The following is a 10072-nucleotide window of genomic DNA, read 5'->3' as shown; positions in this document are numbered from 1 at the left end:
GACGTAAGAAATGGGGACTGCACTTCATCTAAACACAGTGGTGGGCAAAGGCATTAACTAACAAATTTTCAGACTGCATTTTCAATGTCCTCTTGTTAAATATGTACAAACTTTTAAATTCATATTATTTCTTCTTAAGGGTTACATCTATAATCAGTTGACAGATGATATCGCCAAATTACAAAGGATGAAATGGGACCTATTCTTGGAGCAAATACTGTTCAGTGGGGCTACGTAGGAGAGTGAAAGCAGAATAGACTGGGAGGCTGAGATGCAGACACTGATAAAAATCTGGCATTTCTTTTAAATTTTGAAATAGTGTTTTATTCATGGAGGGTTGATGACATTTTGATGGAGACTGACAGCCTGTTAGCCTCCCTGGCAACACTCCCCTGTCCACCCCGACCCACCAGGGAGAAGTCAGGGCTCTTGTACCCCTGACTGACTTGTCTGAAGCTCTAGGGCCTGAGGGAAGTAATCTTTTGCCCTGCTCAGCAGTGTATTAAATCCTTGCAGGAAACAATGAGCAACCTATTGTTTTTCACAGATGTGTCCCTCCTAAATAAAAGTCTCCATAATTAACCAGCAGCATCTTCAAAACAGTAATGTGCAAGATAAATAAGAAGGAGCAGGAATGAAAAAGTGATGCAGAAATGACTGGGTAGCAGTCTCAGAGCAGCTCGTCATCCTTTCTAATCTTGCTGGTATTTATGCCAGTCTTCAAGCTTCACAGAAGACACGTTGTCACACATGCATCATGTTCACTACATCTTGCTGTTCCCACCACCACCTTCTCTCCCACTGCTAGAATTCACCTGAGGGCATAGAGAGAGGAGAGGACCCTATTTTCATTTTTCTGGCACCCCAATGGGAGGCAAACAAAATTCTCTTATTGCCTAGCTTGTCCTCCAGCTTCCTCACTGAGATTACGAATTTACCCAAGGAAACTGGTGCTCAGAACACATTTTTTCTCCAAATCTTTTTGCAAGTATAATTTTTTAAAGTTTTACAGAAGAGAAGAAGGTAATAGCCAGGTATTTGTGCTCACTGCACAAAACCCACTTCTTCTGAATCTGTATTTTATGTCAGATATTTTTGTCAAAATGTTCATAAGAGGATGGACCATGAACAGCTTCTTTCAGTGGTGCAGAGGAAAATATACATCAATTTAGTAAAATAAAACTGTGGAACATGACTGTTTTCTGTGTTTGTTGCTTTTACTTGTATGTTTCTGAAGAGACCATACAGACTTATCTAGGTCCATATAAACCATATTTACGACATAACATATATACATACTCAGCCAAAGTAGTTGTTTAGAACAGTTTTTGATAGCTTCAATATCAGAAAAAGCAGAGGGCATGGGGCTCACAGAGTTTTTAAGGGGAAATTATCTAGTTTCAATATGTAACAATGTTAATCGGTTTTATCTTCCAAATTTAGCATATTCTCCTGAGCTCCCTTATCACTGAAAAATATTGAATATTTGTACTCACACATGACTGAAATATCTTACTATATCTTACTGAGTTTACATATTGGGTTATATTTCTCCTCTCCAGCTCTCAGCCAGAGGGTTGGAAGTAAAATCCATTCTGTACCTGTTTAGAGGAGAGGGCAGTCAGAACAATAGTTGTCTGTGGTAGCTTCTTGGCACAAAAACCCAGACTTTCACAAAATTATTGATTTTATTAACCTGTGTTCTATTGGAAACTAACAATAGGTCAGCTCAGTCACATTTCTTCTTTGTTTTATTGAAAAAAAATTTAGAATAAATTGCAAGGAGTAAGGACACTTCTCTCAAGGCACATCAAGAACTTAAAAATTAAGATTTGTGTTCCCCCAAATCACAAGACCACCTTAAAAAGATTGTGATATTTAGGATTTAGATAAAGGGCATTTTCTGTGTCTGTGTCTCTCCCCTCTGTTTTGAAACATTCAGATTTTGCATATGTCACCTGTAGAAACTTTTCACTGAAACAAATAGGACTAGAAAATATTAATGGCAGGTCTAAAACCACACATCAGATCTACGCTGGAGTTCGTGTATGACTCTTTCTTCTCTCTAGGAAAGTCTGATTCCTTACTCTCTACTCTGGTTCTTGGAAAATGTTTTCTCCCAGATATATGTGCTCTGCCTTGTCCTTCTACTTACGCCCTCTCACTTTCAAAGATAAGGTAAAAAAAGTTCTCATAAAGAAATGCAGCGTGTTGCCTTTTGCCATCACCACTTGCCAGCTTTCATTATTGCTGTGCCTATTCTTTGCCTGGAGCAATATTATTTTAATGTTCTGCTAAAAACCCCTTGATGTCCTCGAAGAAAATCAAGACTCTGAAAGACAACGAAGTGCATGTGTGCGTGAGCATATGGAGCTTACTTGGCAGCTTCTCTGCCTATTGCTTTATCCCTGATCATATCAACATTATTTTCCCTTCAAGCAAACAAAATGCTTTGAAGTGATGTCTCCCTTGACACCACGAGCCACTGAAAAGCTGTCAAGAGCAGACAATAGAGAAAAAGTAATGCATGTCATGTTTGAGGGAGCTGGGACAGTGATGTGCCACAACTTTGGCTATCAGCTGAAATGCACAGGGACTAGCACATGTATGTGTGTGAAAGACATGGGTATAATATTAGTGGGAAACATTGAACTGCCATAGACTATACAAAAAGACACTCATACCTGGAGGCAGTGAATGGGCAGCAATGAAATACCTCATGCTACTGTGGTATACGACTCATGGTTTCTATCTAAAAATGAAGCTGACATACAGAAAAAGCAGGGAAGGACACAAGACGTAATAACCTTCTGTGATGGAGTAACTACATCAGTGGAGAAAGGAAGAGCTATGGATGTCGTCTCTCTGGACTTCTGTAAGGTCTTTGACACAGTCCTCCACAACATCCTTCTCTCTAAATTGGAGAGGTATGGATTTGATGGGTAGATTGTTCAATGGATGAGGAATTGGTTGGATGGTCGCATACAGAGGATAGTGGTCAATGGCTCAATGAACAGATGGAGATCAGTGACAAGTGGTGTCCCTCAGGGGTCCGTACTGGGACCAGTGCTGTTTAACATCGTCATCAATGACACGGACAGTGGGATCGAGTGCACCCTCAGCAAGTCTGTGGATGACACCAAGCTGAGCGGTGCAGCTGACAGACCCGAGGGATGGGATGCCATCCAGAGGGACCTGGACAAGCTGGAGAAGTGGGCCCATGTGAACCCCATGAGACACAACAAGGCCAAGTGCAGGGTCCTGTAAAGGTCCTGCACCTGTGTCAGGGTAACCCCCAGTATCCATATAGGTTGGGGGATGAAGGGATTGAGAGCAGCGCTGTACAGAAGGACTTGGAGGTACCGGTGGATGGAAAGCTGGCATGAGCCAACAATGTGCACTTGCAGTCCTGCAAGCCAACCTTATCCTGGGCTGCATCACAAGCCGCGTGGCCAGCAGGGCGAGGGAAGTGATTCTGCCCCTCTACCCTGCTCTGGTGAGGCCCCACCTGCAGTGCTGCATCCAGCTCTGGCGTCCTCAGTACGGGAAAGACATGGACCTGTTGGAGCAGGTCCAGAGGAGGCCACAAAAATGATTCAGAGGGATGGAATATATAAGTCTATAAGGACAGGCTGAGAGAGTTGGGGTTGTTCGTCCTGGAGAAGAGAAGGCTGCAGGGAGACCTTATTGCAGCCTTTCAGTACTTAAAGGGGGCTTATGAGAAAGACAGGAACAAATTTTTAGGAGGGCGTGTAGTGATAGGACAAGGGGTAATGGTTTTAAAATAAAAGAGGGTAGATTCAGACTAGAGATAGGAAGAAATCTTTTACAATGAAGGTGGAACAGGTTGCCTAGAGAGGTGGTAGATGCCCCATCTCTGGAAACATTCTTCAAGGTCAGGTTGGATGGGGCTCTGGCAACTTGATCTAGTCGAAGGTATCCCTGATCACTGCAGGCGGTTTGGACTAGATGAGCTTTGAAGGTCCCTTCCAACCCAATAATTCTATGATTCTATGATTCTAAAACCTGTCTGCTCCAGCCACAGGACAGGAAGCTGAGACAGGACACAAGAAGCCTGGATAGCCTGGCTTGCTGCTGCTGGTCCAAGTGATTTGAACTGTGGTGTATCTTGGTGGAAATGGTCATAAGAAACAACAAGCCCACTGACCTTTACCTTTCTTTTGGACAAGCCTAGCTATCTAGAGGTTTGGGTAGCACTGGGGCCATGGCTACTTTACCACCCTCATTGATCTCTTTTCCTTGGTAACTGGCTACTTTCCTTATGCTCAGAGCCAGCCTGGGCTTGAAGGTGAAGTGGAAAGGGTCATCTAAATCTTACAATAATATCCTGTAGTACAGAATAGGAACAAAATGTATCACTACCGACCAAGGTGCTGTAGGTTTCTTCCAGGGAGGCTGTCAGGATTCCCACTCATGCTGGTGGTACTGGCTTTTCCCTGGAAACAGAAACCAGTGTGAAGACATCAGCCTCTGGATCCTGACAGATGACCATTAGCCATGATAACTATAGTGGTTAAAAAGATTATGGTTTTTCCTGCCAGAGGTTACTTCCCCCATGCTGCAGCACCCAGTCTGTCATAGCTCTTAAACAACCAATAAAGATGTGTTTGTGCTAACATGGCTGTGCTGAGACATGGACACACCCCAGTCTGTGGCTTCTGCCTTAAGAGCAGTAATCACCAGTAAGGGGATAGGCAGATAATGAGTGGCAGTAAGGTCTTAAGCTCCTGCAGGTGTTTGCTGCGGAGTAGATGAGTCAGAGCTCTTACTGTAAACCACTTACTGAGCAGTCATTACATGACTAGTTTTTGCAGTGTGCTGTAGCCTACCTGAACGTGTTTCTCTTTCTTTATGGAGGGTCTATCATACAATGTTCTTATCCTCCCAGGTTGTGTTTTGGTTTTTTTTTTCTGTTTGTGGTTTTGGTTTTTTTTTTTAATCACTGCAATGAACAGACTTACCTAGAAGTATTAACATTAGAATGTATCCATGCTGGTTTCCTCTGAGTTAAACACAGATGAAAGGCTATCGTATTGCAGTCCTTTTAGTTATGCAGTCTCCTTTGTAAATAATTTTTGAGAAACATTAGTGGCATGAAAGCTTCCTAACCATGTTGCAAAAATCTTTGATTCTGACTGGAAGAGATTATATGTTGTATACCATAATCTGCAGTGTGTATGGACATGTACCTTAAAATACATGAAGGAATGAAACTTCACAGCACTGATGATTCTGGTTAGGAGTGATGAATGTTTGGTTATTTCATTTTTAACCCCTCTTCCAGACTGCTGGGAAATCTGTACCATGAACTAATAGTAAAAAAACTGCTTTCCAGGAAACAGCCAGAAGCTGTCAGACAGAACATGTTGAACAACATTAAAAACACCATTTTTTTAATCCTTTGTCTGGAGCTCAGATACAAGAACTTCCAGCACCTGTGTCAGATTGATGTTGTCTCATGCCCCACTCAACCTTCATTTTGGTCTCGAAGAGGTGTGCATCTGTAGATTTTTCCCCCAATACCAGACTTTTGCAGATGTTTCAGCCTCTGTAACCTAAAAGGTAGATGTTGGCCTTGCAGTCGAAATTCACAGTCAGTACTTTAATTCCCACGGAGCACAGAAATTTGAGATATGGAAAAAACCAGGCAGCAGGCAAATGGCAGAGAGAAGGGCAGGTAGGGAGCAATAACGAAGTAAGGATTTTCTCTTAAAACTTATCTGGTGGAAGAGTTGGTGATTCTTACTTATTTCATTGATATGGTGTGATTGCAAATCTTCCTCATATAGTGGGAAACTTGGATTTTGAGTCAATGATGACACTGGAAGAAATCACAAGCAAAGAGAATTTATCACTTTAGAATTTACCCTGAGTAGAGATTGGTGCATTTTCACTGCCTCATCTGAAATATTAGGAAACTGTCTTTACCAATGGCTTCTACTCCTCTCAGAAAAGAAGTTTTGAAACCATCCAGTCATGCCATAGAAGACAGCTCCTCATGTCAAAGAATGGGGCAAAGGGGCACCATCCCCCTCTGTTTCTCCTGTAGAAGCTGAGTTACTGCTGAGGTTACTGCGCAAAAATTAATGGCTCCCAGGGCAAAAAAGGAGACCAAGAAGGAAAGACCCTTACTCTGCAGTCCCATGTAGTTTATAACTGTATGAAATAAAAAGATATAACATCCGATTTTGTCTCTGAATATCCCCCAGCACCACCACTGGCACTTTCCCTGGACTCAGGGAGGTAAATGGGCAGAGGAGACACTAATCCTATGAGCCCCCAGGCACTAAGCAGCTTGGAAGTGTCACAGTTTTGAGGATTATTGCATACCCAGCAGCAGAAATGTAGACACTCGAGATGTTTCCACATAGTCACAGAGGTCCCTTTGGGTTTGGCACTGGTGATTTTTAGGTTCTAAATTTTGTACTTTCACAGCTAAAGTGACAGATAGGCATCAAAGCCTCCTCTGAGGCACTTGTGTCTGCACTCCAATTACTTGTCTGCAGCCCTTTCTTCATCTATTTACAGGAGATTATAGGATCTTTGTGCCAGGGAAGGTCCAGATGATGTACGTGTCTAACTCTTCACACAGAGAGGCATATAAGTTCAGTTAGTATAACAAAAACAGTAGAATTCATTATTTAGGTAAATTTCAACTACTTATTTATAGAAAGTTGATTTCCTCCTAACAAGATAAATCCAATTAAAAAATCCTGTCACTTCTCTTCTTTCCAGGAGACAGCCATAAATGTGCCTTTGCTGTTATCAGATGTGTGAAGCAACATTACTGTATGTTTTCACACCTAGTTGATTACTTAACCATCTGTTCTCTCTGACAATGCAGGATACAAGACGGGACGAAAGGAAGGGAAGAGAAATAAATGGAAACATTGCTGTGATTGGTTTTTAACTCATCCCTTAATTTTTCATTTGAACCCTAAATCCCAGGTCAATTTTTATTACAGTGTTATGTTTGCTGAAAGAAGACCTATATATTAAACAAACCTCTTAGTCTTCTTTTTTTTTCTTCTCAAAATAATGAAATGTATTGCAACATTCTTCATATCCTCTCTGGATGAATATAAAATGGAGGTGGAAGGAGGATAATTTTGTAGGTGGAACATTATGTGCATTAGATAAAAATCAGTTACTTAGTAGCTCATATTTAAAAATATTCACACTTAATTTAACTCTCTTCTTTCTCTGGGAGAGTTGTGGGTGTGTTAATCTTTTGGGCTGATAAAATCATTCATCTGGAAGGCCAGGCTGGAAACTGATTTTAAATTTTCAGTTAGCTTTGTTGTAATATGCCTTCTTTGGCTTAAATTTATTTTTCAGACATCATTTAAAAATAGAGGCCCATACAGATTTAATTAAAACATATAGGCTCCAATCACACATTTTAAATTATAGATTTTGCAATTACTAAAATACAAAAACCAATAACCTCACACTATTTTCCCTTGACATTTTCAATAAGACACAAAACCAAATCTCCTTCATTTTGATAGCTATGCCAAGGACAAGTATTTTGCCATTCCCTGCTATTTTATTTGTCCATTATAATTATTGACTCAGATGGCAAATAGAATTTTGAAAAAAAAAAAAAAAATAAGGTAAGAAATATAGTAAATGCACAAATGATTCTGTAAACACAGAATCTCTCAGATCACACTCAATACACAGGTGATACAGCATCCTTTGAAAGAGGCATTGCATATCTATATGGCCACTGCCAAGAGCCATTAGTGACCATCCAAACCAAAAGCAGAACTTTGTCTCTCTCTTGTTCGGCCAGCGGAGGTAACAACTTTGTGTACAAGTGGGAATTAGTGACGAAAACATGGAAGTAACTTGCTAGTCAGATAGTGGTATTTTAGGACATCCCCCCAATCATATCCCCCCTCCCACCCACCCTTACAGGAATAAAGCTTGTCCTATGTTAAAAGACAGACACAAACTAGGGATTACTGAGGTTAAGGAAACCCTAATTTAACCCTTTTGTGGACTACAGTGGACATAGAATCATAGAAGAGTTTGTGTTGGAAGGGACTTTTAAAGGCCATCTAGTCCAACCCCCCTGCAGTGAGCAGGGACATCTTCAACTAGATCAGGTTGCTCAGAGCCTGACCTTGAATGTTTCCAGGGATGGGGCACCTTCAACCTCTTTGGGCAACCTGTTCCAGTGTTTTACCCACCCACCCTGCCATCGTAAAAGATTTCTTCCTTATCTCTAGTCTGAATCTACCCTCTTTTATTTTAAAACCATTACTCCTTTTTCTATTGCAACAGGATCTACTAGGTCCTTATCTAGCTGATCAGATGCCTAATTCCTGCAACTCTGGCACAGCAAATCGCCATCAAAGACAGAGAGCAGCAAGTGTAGGTAATGCAGATGGTGTCTCTGACTTGAGTGACCGAGCAAGTCATAAGAGAAAAAATGCCTTGTGAGCTGCAGGTGGCTTTGGGATGTTCAAAGCTGTGTGGGTACAGCGAAGGTTAATGTGACAGGAGGTGCTTACTTTGGTACTTTTTTGTTCACAGTTGTTTTCTGTCCATGTAAGAAGATCACTTGGGTGGGAGGATTCTCTTTACCTGACAGGCACCGAGCAAATGAAGGGGGGAAATCCCGGGAGACTTTAGGTGTGACTGCAGAGAGAGGACGGATGTGAATCACAGTGGGGAGCTGGGAAACACAGGAGCTTCCTGAAAACAAGAAATGATCATGGAGAGTTACACTCTAGGAAGTCATTGCATTAACTGAAAACAATCATGAAGTCAAAGATATGTCTTGAGGGACTCGGGTGGGGGAGGGTTGTGTATAAATGCTGTTAGTTTCTCATCTTTCTACATTAGGCACTTTGAGGTTTCTTTGCTTGAAAAGTGAAATATTCTAGTTCTTATGCAATAAAACTTGGGTTTTTGGGTTTCTTTGAAGGCTCACTGCAGCAGATGGTCTGGGCAAAGCCACGTCAATGTTTTGGTAAACGTGGAGTATTTCCACAGACCTTTGGTGGGATGGAGAAACAAGGCTGACTGTTGGTGGTTCTAGGTAGACAAATAAATACTGGAGGAGGGAAGCAACTGTGGCAGCAATATTGTGGGACCAGGTCTTTGTGTCAAGAAACATATGATGAGGCTCTCTGCTCACCAGTCCACAGAAAAGATGAGGAGTATACTGGAAATTAATTCACTTTGCTTCAGCTCAAGCTACCTATCTATGTTTCCTATGTATTTTGAATGAAAAGCAAAATTTTAGTTGCAGCTTTGTGTTTTAGGAGAGGAATTTGGTTAGTGAGCTTACCTGTCACCCATGTGTGAAAATGCCTGAGCTAGCCTTGCATTTCATCAGGTATCATGTCTTCTCTAAAAGTAATGCTTCCAGGAGTAATGGCTGCATCATGCTTTCCAGAAAACCCCTGCTGCAAGTCTGTGGTTTAAAGCTATTAGTTAGGTTTGCAGTCCATCAAATTTCAGATCAATACACTACAGAGAACTGACACAGATCCTGCAAAAAGACAGATTGCACTTTCAAGGGAATTTCATGCCATTTAAAAATGGAATTAACCAAGATGGAAATGCTAAAAATACATGAAAGATAAAGTTTAAGTCACTAATGGAAAACTCTTTGTGTCATTCTGCTTATTAAAAGACAACAAACTGCCACAAAATAAATGCTCCCTGCTAATGAGTTAATATTTAATCAACACAGTGCTCTGTTCTGGGTGGGGGGGGAAAGCTTCTGTTCATAATTTTTTATTGGCAGTCCTTTTAAAAAGTAGATTGAAAAATCAAACACTCTATATTTAAATTACTTTTTTTTTTCTATGCAATGCAGCAGGAGTGTGCTGTAGTGCTTGTTATCATTTTCCGTATGACCCTAAGCCCTCAATCTCAAAGAATAGGAGAGAAAATGGAGGTCACACTATTTCTTATACATGTCGTCACGCAGATATGTGCTCGTCATACAGAAGCAGGCTTTCAAATGGGTTTTTTAGTTCCAAACGTCAAGGTAACATAATTTGTTTTTAATAACAATTTCTACTGGCCT

The 10072-nt window shown here is 41.1% G+C and overlaps 1 long non-coding RNA gene across 1 annotated transcript; it reads right to left on the bottom strand.

Moving 5' to 3' along the window:
- Nucleotides 1–4638: 4638 nt before the first annotated feature.
- LOC142057418 (uncharacterized) lies at nucleotides 4639–9437 on the bottom strand. The gene is made up of 3 exons (XR_012660636.1): nucleotides 9326–9437; nucleotides 8544–8727; nucleotides 4639–5842 (listed from the first exon to the last, which is right to left on the bottom strand). It is a non-coding gene; the product is annotated as an uncharacterized LOC142057418 (long non-coding RNA).
- Nucleotides 9438–10072: the final 635 nt, after the last annotated feature.

Source organism: Phalacrocorax aristotelis, chromosome 1 (assembly GCF_949628215.1).
Source record: "Phalacrocorax aristotelis chromosome 1, bGulAri2.1, whole genome shotgun sequence".
Classification (NCBI taxonomy): domain Eukaryota; kingdom Metazoa; phylum Chordata; class Aves; order Suliformes; family Phalacrocoracidae; genus Phalacrocorax; species Phalacrocorax aristotelis.
Note: the sequence above shows the minus strand (reverse complement) of the source record. Positions and strands in the feature narration are given on the sequence as shown.